A 16,418-nucleotide genomic window follows, 5' to 3' on the forward strand; every position below is an offset into this window, starting at 1 on the left:
AGAAACCCACCTCCTTTGCTTCCTGCCTTAAAGTTACCATAGTTATGGAAGTCATGGAAGTTAGGGAAGCAGTGCCCTCAGAGTCACCCTGGCATTAGGGATCAGATGGTCAAAGGGAATCTCACCAGGTCGTGGAGGCAGCTAACCACAGGGAAGTGCCTGTTGATCCATGAACAGACTAAAAAAGCCACATCATTAAAGGAAGTTCTCATTGAGAACCTCAGGCTACTTAGGCATGAGGCTCCCGTGGGTGAAGGAGGCACTACTCTCCCCACCCTGCCTGAGTCAGTGCTGCCAGGGCAGCAGTAGCAGTGCCAGCAGGCTTTGTATGTGGCAACCTCCACACCACCTCACTTTCTGCAGCAGACAGCCCTTGAATGACCCTACCAGATGCCCAAGTCGGGGCAGTGACAGTGTGCCTGGAGTACGGAACACTTTTCTCTCTGCAAGGCAATATGAATCAAGGCTCACCACCTGGATTAAATCAGAAACTGGTCACAGGAGGGCTCGCCTCCCACCCTCACCTCAAACCCAGAACCTCCTGTTCAAAAGGCAGATCAGGCCTCAGGTGTACCAGTTAGGGGTGACATCCGAGTCTCTATGGGGTGACATTGTTTGCACTCTAAACTGATGACATCAGACATCTCATTTTCAGCTTCATTCCTATGGTAGGCAGAATAATCTCCCCCTTCCCCAGAAAATGTCTGTGTCCTAATCCCTGAAACCTGTGAATATATGACCTCACATGGCAAAAGGACTTTGCAGATATGACTAAGTTTGAAGCTCCTAAACCAATGAGACTATCTTGGCAGACCCTTAAAAGCAGAGACCCTTTCTCACTGTGGTGAGAGAAAGACAGGATGACAGAAGGAGGTGCAGAGAGAGGCAATGAGAGGAAGGCTCCACTAGCAACAGGGAGGAAGGGGTGATGGGCCAAGGACACTGGAGAAGGGGTGGAAACAGATCCTCCCCTAGGGCCTTCAGAACTGAACGTAGTTCTGCCAAGACCTTGATTTTAGCCCTGTAGGACCCACATTGGAACTTCTGACATACCAGAACTGTAAGATAATAACTTTGTGTTGTGTAAGCTGTTAAGTTTGTGTATTTGTCACAGCAACACTGGAAAACAAATACAATTACCAAAAACACAAAATACAATTATCAATCAGTGCCTTGCTCAGAGGGAATTCCTAGACTCTCATAAGATGGTTTGAGAATCATGTGTGGGAATAGCCAGAAGGGACCAGCTGAGCCCAAGTGAATGAATGCCTCTGGAGCAGCTGAATGCCAGGATCCCATCAGCAGGAGACACTGCAGGAAATGTGGCAGGAAGCCCTGTGGTCAGTCACCCCCAGGCCCAGGAACAAGTGACGTTGAAGATTATGTGAAAGATTATTGAACTCTGTTGCATACATTCTCAAGTCTTCATTAATTTTTTATTTTTATTTTTTGAGACAGGGTCTTATTCTGTTACTCAGACTAGAATGCAGTGACACAATCACAGCTCACTGTAGCCTCAACCTCCCTGGCCCAAGCAATTCTCCCACCTCAGCCTCTCAAGAGGCTGAGACTGTAGGCACGCACCACCATGACTGGCTAATTTTTTATATTTTTTTGTAGAGACAGGGTTTCGCTATGTTGCCCAGGCTGGCCTTGAACTACTAGGCTCAAGCGATCCTCCCACCTTGGCCTCCCAAAGAGCCGGGATTACAGGCATGAGCCATTGCACCTGGCCTAGGTCTTCATTTAGTACTGAGGTTACCTTATGAATCATCTAGTCCTTGCATCTGCTTGATTCTCCTCCATCAAATGGCAAAAGTTATTTTTGTGACATTGTAAACATTTTGTTTGTATCTGGAGGCCTTGCTCTTGGCTTCCCAGTGGGCCCAGGGGAGGTCTTCTCATATTTAACAGTGGGAATAATTAGGACTTCCTCATGGAATCCTGATAAAGATTTAATAAATGATGCATACCAAGTACCTGGCACATATTAAGTCCCTAATAAGTGTTTTTATCATGATGGAGCCTGGATGGGTCTTTCAGTGGGCCCAAGAGTTACATTTATTTGTTACAAACCAGGCAAATGATCCTTAAGGAAAGATTTATCCAGGTGTTTGTGCCTCTCCCATCAGTGCAGCTGATGGAGCAAGTCACAGCTGCCAGCCGAATTAAAGTTGGATCATGGCCCTTCCCAAGAGCAAAAAAGTTATCCTCAACAACTCAGAGATAATATTTAATGCTTACTGGGTGATATGGTTTGGCTGTGTCCCCACCCAAATCTCATCTTGCATTGTAGCTCCCATAATTCCCACATGTTGTGGGAGGGATCCAGTGGGAGATAACTGAATCGCGGGGGCGTTTTCACCATACTATTCTCCTGGGAGTGATTAATTCTCACTAGATCTGATGACTTTATAAGGGGTTTCTCCTTTCACTTGGCTTTTATTCTCTCTTGTCTGCTACTATGTAAGACGTGCCTTTCACCTTCTGCCATGATTGTGAGGCCTCCACAGCCACAGGGAACTGTGAGTATATTTAAATTCTTTTTCTTTATAAATTACCCAGTGTCAGGTACATCTTTATCAGCAGCATGAAAACGGACTAATACACTGGAGACTGGCCATGTGGCTCTGTCTTACAGATGAGTAAAGCACAATGCAGAGAGGTTAGCAAACTGCCCAATCACATAGGTGAGAAGTGGTGAAGTCAGGGAACAAACCCAGTCAGTCTGCTCAAACATCCATGTCTTTATTCATTGCAACATACTATCTCTAGATCAAGCCATAATATGAAATAGAAATCGTGATAAACCACACCTATTACCTACTATCCTCCTCGCCAAGAAAGAGACAAGTATTAATTGGTTATTAATGACTTAAAGGAGACTACCTTCTCAAAAGGTCAAAGATTTCCTGGAAACTTTTCAATACCATGATGTGGGACAGGTTTAACTGACCTTAGTTAACCGCTTCTGTCGAGTGTTAAGCAGTGTTAGAAATTTTTGAACAAAACTAACACAGATGCTCCTTGACTTACAATGGGGTTATATGCCAATAAAACCATTGTATGTTGACAACACTGTAAGTGGAAAGTATATTTAATACCTTAATAAACTCATCATAAAGCCGAAAACTTCTAAGTCAAACCACGGTAAGTTGGGGACAGTCTATGTGCTGATGAGGTTCAGGGTATGCTACCCAAAATATGGCACCTTGGCATATTGAATATTTTAAGCTGAAGGAATTTGAGAGATAACATACACAGGAAGGTCTCTCTGAACTTCCCTCCCCTCTCCCCTGCAGCAGGTCATAAAACCTAGAAAGAGTTTTGCAACCTTCCCCTGAAGCAGGTCATAAGACCCTCATGTGAGAGGTGCCTGCCCTATACCCAGATGAAAGGAGCATCCTTTTCTCTGAAGTCACGGAAGAATCTGAACAAACAGGCCCTGCTAAGTTTCCCTCGGTTTATTCCCCACTGATCACAATCTTTGCTCGATTGTTTCTCCATGACCATCAACTCTTCATCAAGCCTACTACAAAAACACACTCAGGTTTAACAGTTCCTCAGGGTCTTCACTTTTTATAAAGATTCTTGTGTCACATAAAACTTATATTAAGTAACTTTGTGTGCTTTTCTCTTGATGATCTGTCTTTTGTTATAGGGATCTCAGCCAGGAACCTAGGATGGCTAGAAGAAAAGATATTTCTCTCCCACATACCTTTTAATATTATTTCAGGAGGAACATGAGAAGTACTTTTCAGATGAGTTATTCTGCTTGGATCTACAGGCCCAGGATATTGTGCAAAGAAGGAAGTGGTTTGAGAAGCTATGGAAGGGAAATATTAATTCAGACATAGACCTAGGACTTGAAGGTATCCATTTAATCCTCGCTCCTTTGAGTTTCTCCCTAGGAATTCTGCTAACACTTTTTCCTTGCTGAGTAATTGGTTATCTTGCTTTTCAGTGGCTGTCCCAGTGAACCCAGCTGTGATGTTAGTTGATCTCATCCCTAAGCTGTTACTTTCTACTTTGCTCTTTCTCTGACTAGAGCTCAAGGGTTATTTAAACACTAATTACTTCTTACAGTCCCTCAAGAAGGAAGCCCCTCTGAGACAAGAGAAGAGTCATCTGAGGTATAAATGAGAGAAAATGTCATGGGAACAGGAGGTTTGAGCCCCTACCTCCCAAGCTGAGGCTGTGTCTTCGCAGCTGCCCCTCCAGTGCCAGTTTATCTGGGCTCCTCTGTGATTTCGTTTCTTCTCCTTGTTGGGTTTCTTAGCACTCCTGTAAGATCATCAAGGTATGTGGGCAAGACTATAAAATTAAAGTTCTTTACACTAAGTTTTCTTCTTTTCCCCACTCCTCATTCCACCATATCTGCAGAGGAAATTCCCAAAACTACTCTAGAAATATCTTAACCAAAGCTTTTTCCCCAGGTGAGGCAACATAGCTGTGTCTGTCATATAATTTAGCAGGTAATTGGCCCTTTGTATCTAAGCCAACCACCTCCTGCCTGCATCACAGATAACATAATTAGCAGCATAGGTAAGAAAATATGAGAATTTTTTTAGCTATGCATTCTCATTGATTTAAAGGTGAAACAATATGATGTCTATAAGTTATGTTTAAACAATTCAGCAAAAAAGGAAGCAAATATGGCAATGTTAATTAAAAATCTAGATGTGTATATTGCATGTTTATTATACTATTTTCTCTCCTACTTGGAGTATTTGATTTTTTAATAAAGTTTTTTTAAAGAATAAAGAAAAATACTGTGGTAGAGGACTATTTCTGATGTCCTGCAACATATGGTTTCCTTCAAGTCTATGCCTTGAGTTTATGCCTTAAGCTTGTTGGTGTTTATTTCCAAAGGCTTCATTACCTCAACAACACTAAAGCATGCAACCTTCTGTCTGCTCATTACACTTGGCAGGGCCTGAAAACTGTCAGATTCCCTCTTCAGTTGCCTCTTACAGATCCTCAATCAATTACAGCCCCAAAATTGCAAACTGCAATACTCCAAGGCAGAGACCTATGTGTGCCCCTGAGCCTCTCATCTGTGCATTTGCCTAACAGGGCCAGGTAAGGTCAGACAGCCACAACTTCGAGCATTTCATGGCACCTGGCAAAGGCTGCTGGCACTCTGCTAGGCTGTTCTTCACACTGTCCATGTCTATTCTCACCACTTTCTTTGTTCAAGCTGTTCTGTTACCCTGGATGCCCTCCAACCTTTTCTCAACTTCCAAATCTTATCTTTCAATACTCAACCAAGTTAATATACTTTAATATTTTAAAAATCCAAAACTATACTGTCCATCTGCGTCTCCGCACTGTAGCCAAGTTTGCTCTCACTTGTGGACAGGCAGCAGTGTCACTGCCCATTTAGTGACTATGGTTGGATTGCCCAAATCTAGCTGTTGACCATCAGCTAAAGAGCCCTTGAACTTTCATCTGGAAGGGAGCTATACAGTGCTGATGGGCAAGGCAACATTATCATTGTACAGCAACTTTGCATGGAAGTTAAGGCCAGGTGTAGGAATAGGTTTCTTCTTGGAGGCTGACATGGTAGTCATGACTCAAAGTGGAAGAGGATTTTGAGACTCCTATCAGGACTTGGGAAGGAGTGACATAACTAATTTTTGGTATTTGCCATGGATACAGGGATGGGGAAAAGTGCCAAACACTACGTATTTGGATCCCTGGCTCAGGTCAGTAGGATACCAACAGTTCACTACAGCAGATAACAAATAGAAATTTAAAAGGCCAAGAGCATTAAAGCATTTACCAGATGATGCACTTGGAATTCAAGATTTCTGGAGGAATGCAAGCGTAATTAGGGAAAAACAGAATCTTAAATAATTGTCAGCCACCAATACCATAGCAATTCAATGATGTGACTGTCTCCTCATTGCACCATTTTATTCATTCATCCACTCATTTATCCATTCAACAAATGTCTTCTAAGAACCCACGAAATGTACAACATACTAATATAAAAAATATATATGAGGTGTTACAGCATAGTGGTTAGGCATGGGCTCTGAATGTCTTAGCTTCAAATCCTGACTCTACCACTTACTAACAAGTTTTCTAAAGTTACTTAGAACAGTGTCTAGCACATCAAAAGCCCTCTGTCAGTAGTTACTATTATAATCATCATCATGATTATCTGGTAGTGGTAATAAAAAGAAACTAGTGATCTAATAAAAGAATACAGTATAGGAGTTTTCATAAGAGAATAGTTATGTATTCTGATAGCACAATGCACTCTTTTTGTAGCATTTATTTTAGTCTAATTATTCATATTTGTCTTCCCTGCTAGCTTGTAAATTTCACAGGGGCAAACAATATGTCTGCTTTATTCTCTACTATATCCCTAGCCCATAATAGATGCTCAGTAAATATTTATTGACTGATTATGCAAATGAATTAGTATATAAGAACCATAAAGAGGTTGACACCACTCACTGGTCAGACTGCTTTCCCTTCTCCAAGAGTGTTACTGTGCTTAATTAATCTATTTCTGCTTTGCTTTAAAAAGAAAAAAAAAATCCATAAAGAGAAGTACAGCACAAAGAGAGTCAGACCACTGAGGGGCAGCAATCATTCAGCCCTTGCATAAGGGCAGGTTTGGGATTGTCATAGGTGTTCAAACCAGAGTGACTCCATTTTGAGTAAGGGCAAGGAAAATGAGGCTGAGACTTGCTAGGCTGCATTCCTAGGAAATTAGACATTCCTAGCCTCTAGATATTTATGGTTAAGGGAACAAATTAATAATGTTTACTATAACAGACTCAGACTTGAGAGCATCCAGATATCCCAATCTGGAGAAAAAATACACTCCTAACTTTGCTTTAAAGATAACATTATCAATTCTTGCAAAATACAGTAATTAAGAAAATTAATCCTTTATCACAAACCCTTGTAGCAGAACACATCTCCCTATGTATTATAAGCATTGTACCTAGGGTGGATGCATTCCTCCTCTTACTTTCAGGAACGTCTTACTCTGTGGAGTAGCTGTCCTTTCACCACTTTACTTTCTTAATAAACTTGCTTTTACTTTGCACAGAGGACTTGCCCTGAATTCCTTCTTGCACGAGATCCAAGAATCCTCTTTTGGGGTCTGGATCAGGACCCCCTTCTGGTGTAACAAGATGAAGAGTTTTAGTCACCAGAAGAAACACAGCCCACTTCACAATTTTTGAATTAAAGCAATCCTATTAAATGTACATAAGTTCAATAGATATTTTAATGCCACACATAATCAATTATGCTAAATGTTTTTCTGATTTCCCACGGATTTCCATGGAGAGGGAATTCTAGTATAGATGTTATAATAAAATGTAATGAGCCTCTTCTCTTCTCTTCGATAAAGGCAAAGATAGATTTTCCAATTCATTTTTGCTGCAGCTTCCTAAAGGAGACTCAAAGCTTGCCAAACTCAAATATTGTTAGAACTCGAACAATTCCAAAGCTCAAAGGAAGGCCAGTTTTTAATCACCTCTGGGATGTTCACTTTCAGTAAAGATATTTAGGGCTAAGAAAGAAAAAGCCCAAATATAGCTCTAAGATGTTGAGCTATCTACTTTTATAACTCCCTTGGTGATAGAATTGTTGTTGCTTTTCAAATCCTGCTGCAGTTTGACCTCCCCAGCAGGAACTTGGTGATTAATAATGCCCTTAATTGCTTTTCCTCCTGCCCTCGCAGCTGGTAGGAGAAGTGATATATGTATCATAAAGAAATGCTGAACTGAATTTTAAGGACAGAAAGGTAGGGATGTAGCTGTGGGGCTCTGCCTTCTTCCTGCATGATGGGGAGCCTCTAAGCCTCTCTTTGTTAAGGAGAGCAGCTCAGCCCAGGCACCACTGAGCAGTCTAGGTTTCCATTGTCACTGCTCTCCCGCTTGTGACTGACAGGGAAGACTTCCTAGAGTCCTAGCGTTTGGTCCAAGCTTTCCCCATCTGCCTCAAAGCCCTGGGGGACATGAGTTAATGAACCAATGAACTGTGTTGCCCTTCTGGTATCCTTTGCTGATAATTATTTGATACAAGAGCTCAGGGAGTCAAATGCCTCTTTTAGGTCATAGGGAATCACAGCTTTTCTGGTGCAGTCAATCAAGTTGGAGTGTGCAGTAAAAGCAAAGGCTGTATAAATGGTGTCCTGCCTCAGTGCCTCTGATGGAATCTGATCAAATAGGGAAGCGTTGAGGAGAGGAGAGGGTGATGATGGACAGTGAATGTGGCTTTGACTTACAAACTGACTTTATATCATTGGAGATATTCAGTAATTTTCCCAAATGACAAATTGAATTTATATAATTAGGTTCCCCCAACTAGTAAAATCCTTTCTCATAACTTTATTCTTTTGCTTTTGATACTGACTCCTTAGGAGAACTGGTATGGATGGGGAGAGGACATGGTATGGATGGGAAGGGATTGCAACAGCTTCAAGCAGTAGATTGCCTTGAACTTTAAAACTCCAAGGGACTCCTCCCAAGAGAACACATGCAAGATGCACAAAGACTTAATGACTATAAAATGTATCGATGGAATAATAGACGTCATTTGTAGCCTCTGATTCTAGTTTACTTAGGATTTCATAGAGGAAACTGAGAAAGGAGGTTACATTATATACCCTACAGTATTCAACTTAGAAATGCTCAACTTGGGGATAAAGAAAGTGTGGTATAAACGATAAAGGAGATATTACCACAGGTTCCACAGAAATACAAATTACCATCAGAGATTACTACAAACAACTCTATGTACATAAACCAGTAAACCTGAAAGAAATGGGTAAATTCCTGGACACTTACACCCTCCCAAGCCTAAACCAGGAAGAAGTCAAAACCCTGAATAGACCAATAACAAGGGCTGAAGTTGAGGCAGCAATTAATAGCCTACCAACCAAAAAAAGCCCAGGTCCAGATGGGTTCACAGCCTAATTCTACCAGACATACAAAGAGAAGCTGGTACCACTCCTTCTGAAACTATTCCAAACAATCCAAAAAGAGGGAATCCTTCCCAAATCATTTAATGAGACAAACATCATCCTGATACCAAAACCCAGCAGAGATTCAACAAGAAAAGAAAACTTCAGGCCAATATCCATGATAAATATAGATGCAAAAATCTTCAATAAAATACTGGCAAATCGATTGCAACAGTACATCAAAAAGCTTATCCATCACGATCAAGTAGGTTTCATCCTGGGGATGCAAGGCTGGTTCAACATACACAAGTCTATAAACGTAATTCAACACATAAACAGATCCAAAGCGAAAACCACATGATTATCTCAGTAGATACAGAGAAGGCCTTCAACAAAATTCAACAGCCCTTTATGTTAAAAACTTTCAATAAACTAATGTATCAACGGAACATATCTCAAAATAATAAAAGCTATTTACGACAAACCTACAGCCAATATCATACTGAATGGGCAAAAACAGAAAGCACTCTCTTTGAAAACTGGCACCAGACAAGGATGCCCTCTCTCACCATTCCTATTCAACATAGTATTGGAAGTTCTAGCCAGAGCAATCAGGCAAGAAAAAGAAATAAAGGGTATTCAATTAGGAAAGGAGGAAGTCAAATTGTCTCTATTTGCAGATGACATGATTATATATTTAGAAGACCCCATTGTCTCAGCCCAAAATCTCCTTAAACTGATAAGCAACTTCAGCAAAGTCTCAGGATACAAAATCAATGTGCAGAAATTACAAGCGTTCCTATACACCAATAACAGACTTAAAGAAAGCCAAATCAAGAATGAACTGCCATTCACAATTGCTACAAAGAGAATAAAATACCTAGGAACACAACTAACAAAGGATGTGAAGGACCTCTTCAAGGAGAACTACAAGCCACTGCTCAAGGAAATAAGAGAGGACACAAACAGATGGAAAAACATTCCATGCTCATGGTTAGGAAGAATCAATATTGTGAAAATGGCCATACTGCCCAAAGTAATTTATAGATTCACTATTCCCATCAAGCTACCTATGACCCTCTTCACAGAGCTGGAAAAAATACCTTAAACTTCATATGGAACCAAAAGAGAGCCCGCATAGCCAAGTCAACACTAAGCAAAAAGAACAAAGCTGGAGGCATCACACTACCTGACTTCAAACTATACTACGAGCTTACAGTAATCAAAACAGCATGGTACTGGTACCAAAACAGAGACATAGACCAATGGAACAGAACAGAGGCCTCAGAGGCAATGCCACACATCTACAACCATTTGATCTTTGACAAACCTGACAAAAATAAACAATAGGGAAAGGATTCCCTGTTTAATAAATGGTGTTGGGAAAACTGGCTAGCCATGTGCAGAAAGCAGAAACTGGACCCCTTCCTGACACCTTACACTAAAATTAACTCCAGATAGATTAAAGACTTAAACATAAGACCTAACACCATAAAAACCCTAGAAGAAAACCTAGGGAAAACCATTCAGGACATAGGCATAGGCAAGGACTTCATGACTAAAACACCCAAAACCATTGGCAACAAAAGCCAAAATAGACAAATGGGATATTAAACTCCAGAGCTTCTGCACAGCAAAAGAAACAATTATCAGACTGAACTGGCAACCAACAGAATGGGAAAAAGTTTTTGCAATCTACCCATCTGACAAAGGGCTAATATCCAGAATCTACAAAGAACTAAAACAGATTTACAAGAAAAAAACCCATTCAAAAGTGGGCGAAGGATATGAACAGACACTTTTCAAAAGAAGACATCGATGAGGCCAACAAACATACGAAAAAATGCTCATCATCACTGGTCATTAGAGAAATGCAAATCAAAACCACATTGAGATACCATCTCACACCAGTTAGAATGGCAATCATTAAAAAATCTGGAGACAACAGATGCAGGAGAGGATGTGGAGAAATAGGAACACTTTTACACTGTTGGTGGGAGTGTAAATTAATTCAACCACTGTGGAAGATGGTGTGGCGATTCCTCAAGGACCTAGAAAAAGAAATTCCATTTGACCCAGCAATCCCATTACTGGGTATATACTCAAAGGATTATAAATCATTCTGTTATAAAGACACATGCACACATATGTTCACTGCGGCACTGTTTACAATAGCAAAGACCTGGAACCAACCCAAATGCCCATCGATGATAGACTGGACAAGGAAAATGTGGCACATATACACGATGGAATACTATGCAGCCATAAAAAATGATGAGTTCATGTCCTTTGTAGGGACATGGATGAATCTGGGAACCATCATTCTCAGCAAACTGACACAAGAACAGAAAATCAAACACCGCATGTTCTCACTCATAGGCAGGTGTTGAACAATGAGAACATATTGACACAGGGAGGGGAGCATCACACACTGGGGTCTGTTGGGGGGGACTAGGGGAGGAACAGCAGAGGGTAGGGAGTTGGAGAGGGATAACATGGAGAGAAACATCATATACAGGTGATGGGGATGGAGGCAGCAAACTACATTGCCATGTACGTACCTATGCAACAATCCTGCATGTTCTGTACGTGTACCCCAGAACCTAAAGTGCAATTTAAGAAAAAAAATACATATATATACACACGCACACACACACACACACACACACACATATATATATATAAAGGAAGTGTGGTTATATCTACAAAATGGAATACTAGTCAGTTTTTAAAAAAAAAGGAAAATTCTGTCATTAGTGACAACATGGATGAACCTGGAAAACATTATACTAAGTGAAGCAAGACAGATAAGTGATCTCACTTATGTGAGTAACCTAAAAAAGTGGAACTCAGAAGTAGAGAGTAGAATGGCGACTACTAGAAGCTTGGGGTTGAGGGAAGTGGAGGGAGGGAATGGGGAGTTGTTGGGCAGAAGATACGAAGTTTTAAATAAACAGGAGGAATAAGTTTTGAGAGCTATTGCACAGCAGGGTGACTATAGCCATTAATATATTTCAAAATAACTAAGAGAGTAAATGTCAAATGTCTCACAACAAAAAATAAGTGAAGATATGGATATGTTAATTAGCTTGATTTAATCATTCACATTGTTTACATATATCAAGACATCACATTGTACACTCATAAATGCACACAATTATGATTGGTCAATTTGAAATAATATTATTTTTAAAAATAAAAACTTTTTAAAATTATCCATTTGATACTTCAGTTTCCCCCAAGTCCCTATTCCAGCCAACTACCCCTGGGGCATTTCCCTCTGATCCTGGCATCTTCCTCCACACTTATGAAAACAGTATCGCTGCACTCCAGTTTCTACCACCAAGTTCACATACCCTACTTCATCTCAGCTTCTGCTGAACCAAGGGTCTTCCAGTTAACAGAACCTCCACCAGTGAAAATTAATTACTCACCCTTATTTATTACTTGCACAAATCCTTCAGGTTAAAATAGAAGAAGTCATCTGGATATCACCCAGTTTCTGCTGTGTGTGGCAGGTAAGGAGAGTTGAGAAGCAGAATGGCAAGATGCGGAGGAGGTAAAGTCCTTCCCCCCAAAATGGGACCAATAAACTAAATCTTGTACTTATTTCTGAGTTGTCTCAGGAATTTTAGTTTTAAGCTTTCTAAAGACCAATCCCCTTAGGAAAATTGAGAAAACAAAATACGCTATTTTTATGACAATAGAGAGATGTCTATATCTATATGTTGACTTTACTGAGCATATCTTCATGTAGTGGTCCAAAGTCTCATTTTACTACATGAAAGGAATTTAAATGTTTAAAAATGAAAGTAACCTGTTTCAAAGTAGCTACAGGAGCCATTTGCATGATTCACTGGCTCCCTACCACAAAATCTACTCTGAAGGAAAAAAAGGGCAACTTAGATTTACAAAACAGTAACTATTCTTTTCTTGCATACTTAGAATATTCACAAAACTTGAACACGTGTCAGACTATTGAAGCAACAATAAATTTCAAATAATTAATATCTTGCAGATGGCTCTCTGACCGTAATACAATAAAATGTTAAATCATAACAGAAGAGTAAGTGTTTTTTTGTTTTTGTTGAGATGGAGTCTCGCTCTGTCATCAAGCTGGAGTGCAATGGCACAATCTCGGCTCACTGCAACCTCCACCTCTCAGGTTCAAGCAATTCTCCTGCCTCAGCCTCCCGAGTAGCTGGGACTACAGGTACGTACCACCACACTCAGCTAATTTTTGTATTTTTTAGTAGAGACATGGTTTCACCATGTTGGCCAGGATGGTCTCGATCTCTTGACCTCGTGATCTGCCCACCTCAGCCTCCCAAAGTGCTGGGATTACAGGCGTGAGCCACAGCGCCCAGCCCAAGAATAAGTTTTTTTAAAAATCTCACATGCTTAGAAATTAATGTATTACCAAATAAGTCTTTGGTTAAAACAGAAATAAATAAATATTTACAACTGAATGATAATGATACTACAAGGCAAAATTTTATGGTATGTAGCTAAAGCTGTACTTGGGGAAAAGTTATAGCTTTAAACATATTTACTGGGAAACAAATATAAAAAATAGGTGAGTTAAGGATTTAACTCAAAAAATTGACAGTTACACAGCAAACCCAAAGAGATAAGAAAGAAGCAAATAATACAAAAGAAAAGATTTTTAAAATCCAAAAAAATTAAAAATAGAAGACAAAAGTTTAGTTTTGAAAGATTAATGAAATAAAGTATTGGCAATAATCAAGAGAAAATGAAAATAAACAAAATACATAAAGAAAGAAAATATCTAGACCCAACAGAGGTTTTGTTAAAAGAGGATTATTTAAGCAGCTGTACACTGACAAAGGTGAAAATGTAGATAAAATGGAAAAATACCTAGAAAACTGTAAATGGCCAAACTTGGTATAGGAAGAAATAATGAACTTGAATATATGAATAAGCATAAAAGGAATTGAAAAATTCCCAGTCCCAGATAGCTTTACAGATAAGTTCCATCAAACTGTCTTATAAAAGCTATCTTCTAGGTCGGACATGGTGGCTCATACCTGTAATCCCAGCACTTTGGGAGGCCAAGGCGGGCAGAGGAGGTCAAGAGTTTGAGATCAGCCTGCCCAACATGGTGAAACCCCGTCTTTACTAAAAGATACAAAAAATTAGCCAGGTATGGTGACAGACGCTTGTAATCCCAGCTATTTGGGAGGCTGAGGCAGAAGAATCACTTGAACCTGGGAGGTGGAGGTTGCAGAGAACTGAGATCATGTCATTGCACTCCAGCCTGGACAACAGAGTGAGACTCAGTCTCAAAAAAAAAAAAAAAAAAAAAAAAAAAAAACTATCTTCTACAAGTTGGTACAGAAAATAGGAAATGAGTAAAAGACGCCCAGCTCATTTTATAATACAAGTGTAATCTTTTACCCAATACCAGATAAGAACAATGGAAGAAAGAGAAATTATAGGCCAGTTTCATTTATAAACATAGTTGCAAATATCCTAAATATTAGCTAACTAAACCCAACAGCATATTTTTAAAATGCATAATAATCAAGTAAATCGTATCTTAGTTGATGGTCTTCAGGATATACTACCTGAAAATATGACAGCTTGACATATTGAATACTTTCAGCTGAAAAGTTTGAGAGAAAGCATATGCAGTAAGTTCTCTCTGACCTTCTCCCCTGAAGCAGGTCAAAAGACCCTGATATGAGAGGTGCCTTTTCTGTTCCTGGAGGAAAGGAACATTCTATCTCTGAAGACACAGAGTCACAGAAAAGAATCTGAACAGGCCTTACTAAGTTTCTTTCAGTTTATTACCATTAAATTAGATCATATTCTTTTAGACCTATCCTATTTCTCCATGACTGTCCATTCTCATCAAATCTAGCATTAAAATACACTGGTTTACCTGTTTTTGTGTTCTCATTTACTTTTGATGGTTCTTGTGTCACATAAAACTTATACTAAATAAATGTGTATGGTTTTCATGTATTAATCTGTCTTTTGTTATAGGGGCCTCTGCCATAAACCTAGGATGAATACAGAAAAAGATATTTTTCCTCCCCTACACAGGGAGCCAAAGAAATCTATCCATGTAATTCATCACATTTCAGATTAGGGAGGAAAAAGGCATATGATCAACTAAATCAACTTTAAAAGCACTTGAGAGTATATATTCAAAAAACTTAAACTCAGAGTCTTGAAGAGATATTTGTCCACCCATGTTCATACCAGCATTGTTTACATTAGTGAAGAGGTAGAATAACTCAACTATCCATAAATGGTTGAATGGATAAACAAAATGTGGTATTTATTATACAGCGGAATATTATTTGACCTCAGGAAGGAAATTCGGACACATGCTACAACATGCTAAACTTTGAGGACATTCTGTTCAGTGAAATAAGCTAGTCACAAAAAGACAAACGCTGTATGATTCTGCTTATATAAGGTATCCAGACATGTCAACTTTGTTGAGACAGAAAGCAGAATGGTGGTTGCCAGGGGCTGGAAGAAGTGCAGAATGAAGAGGTATTTTTTTTTTTTTCTGCCTGGAAATTAGCTGCAGAGGGACTGCCAGGGGATTTACATCTGGGTGGTGGTAACACAGTGTTTGTAAGAAGGCAGCAGTCTGCGCATGTCATATGTGTGCACTGTGCCACAGGTAAAACAACCAGCACCTAAAAACTAATGCAAATAATATATTTCCATCATGCAAACGTCCATCCTTATTGTCTCCCTGTGAGTCTATCTATATTTTAAATAGAAGTAACTTCAATTTTGTATGTATAAGAACACGCTCACACTGCTCTCTTTTAACTGGGAAAATCATGATAGCAAATTCTGTAAAAGACATGACAAGAAAGGTGAATTAAAAGTCAAACTCTTTCGAATACTGTTGCCAAAATCCAACACAATAGATTAGCAATCTTGATTCCGAGGTTTATTTTTTTAATTTTCCTTTGAGTTTGGGATACATGTGCAGAATATGCAGGTTAGTTACACAGGTATACATGTGCCATGGTGGTTTGCTGCACCTATGAACCCATCATCTAGGTTTTAAGTCCCACATGCATTAAGTATTTGTCCTAATGCTCTCCCTCCCCTTGCCCCCTATCCCTGACAGGCTCCAGTGTGTGATGTTCCCCTCCCTTTGTCCATGTGTTCTTATTGTTCAACTCCCACTTATGAGTGAGAATATGCGGTGTTTGGTTTTCTGTTCCTGTGTTAGTTTGCTGAGGATGATGGCTTCCAGCTTTATCTATGTCCCTGCAAAGGACATGAACTGACTCTTTTTTATGGATGCACAGTATTCCATGGTGTATATGTGCCACATTTTGGTTTTGTAAAGGAAAGACTGGGATTTTGATGTGGATATAAATATGGTGGGATGAGGACCAAATTCCTACTGTTTAGGGTGCTGCTGGGGAGAGTGCTGAGAAGAGACAGAGCCCTCAGGTTAGAGGAATGGACATTTTTTTTTTTT

General features: G+C 39.7%; 1 protein-coding gene across 5 annotated transcripts in view; it reads right to left on the reverse strand.

Moving 5' to 3' along the window:
- The window catches only part of CRH (corticotropin releasing hormone), a 248,080-nt gene that overhangs the window by 155,233 nt on the left and 76,429 nt on the right, over nucleotides 1-16,418 (reverse strand). The window contains exon 4 of one of the 5 annotated variants that reach the window (XM_064384247.1): nucleotides 4,182-4,284. The exons of the other annotated variants lie outside the window; for them this stretch is intronic. The gene's annotated coding sequence lies outside the window, so the exon portion shown is untranslated. The remainder of the gene's footprint in view (nucleotides 1-4,181; nucleotides 4,285-16,418) is intronic. 5 annotated transcript variants of the gene reach the window in all.

The sequence above is a fragment of the Aotus nancymaae genome, unplaced genomic scaffold, assembly GCF_030222135.1.
Source record: "Aotus nancymaae isolate 86718 unplaced genomic scaffold, 86718_ANA_hifiasm-v0.15.2.pri h1tg000036l, whole genome shotgun sequence".
NCBI lineage: Eukaryota > Metazoa > Chordata > Mammalia > Primates > Aotidae > Aotus > Aotus nancymaae.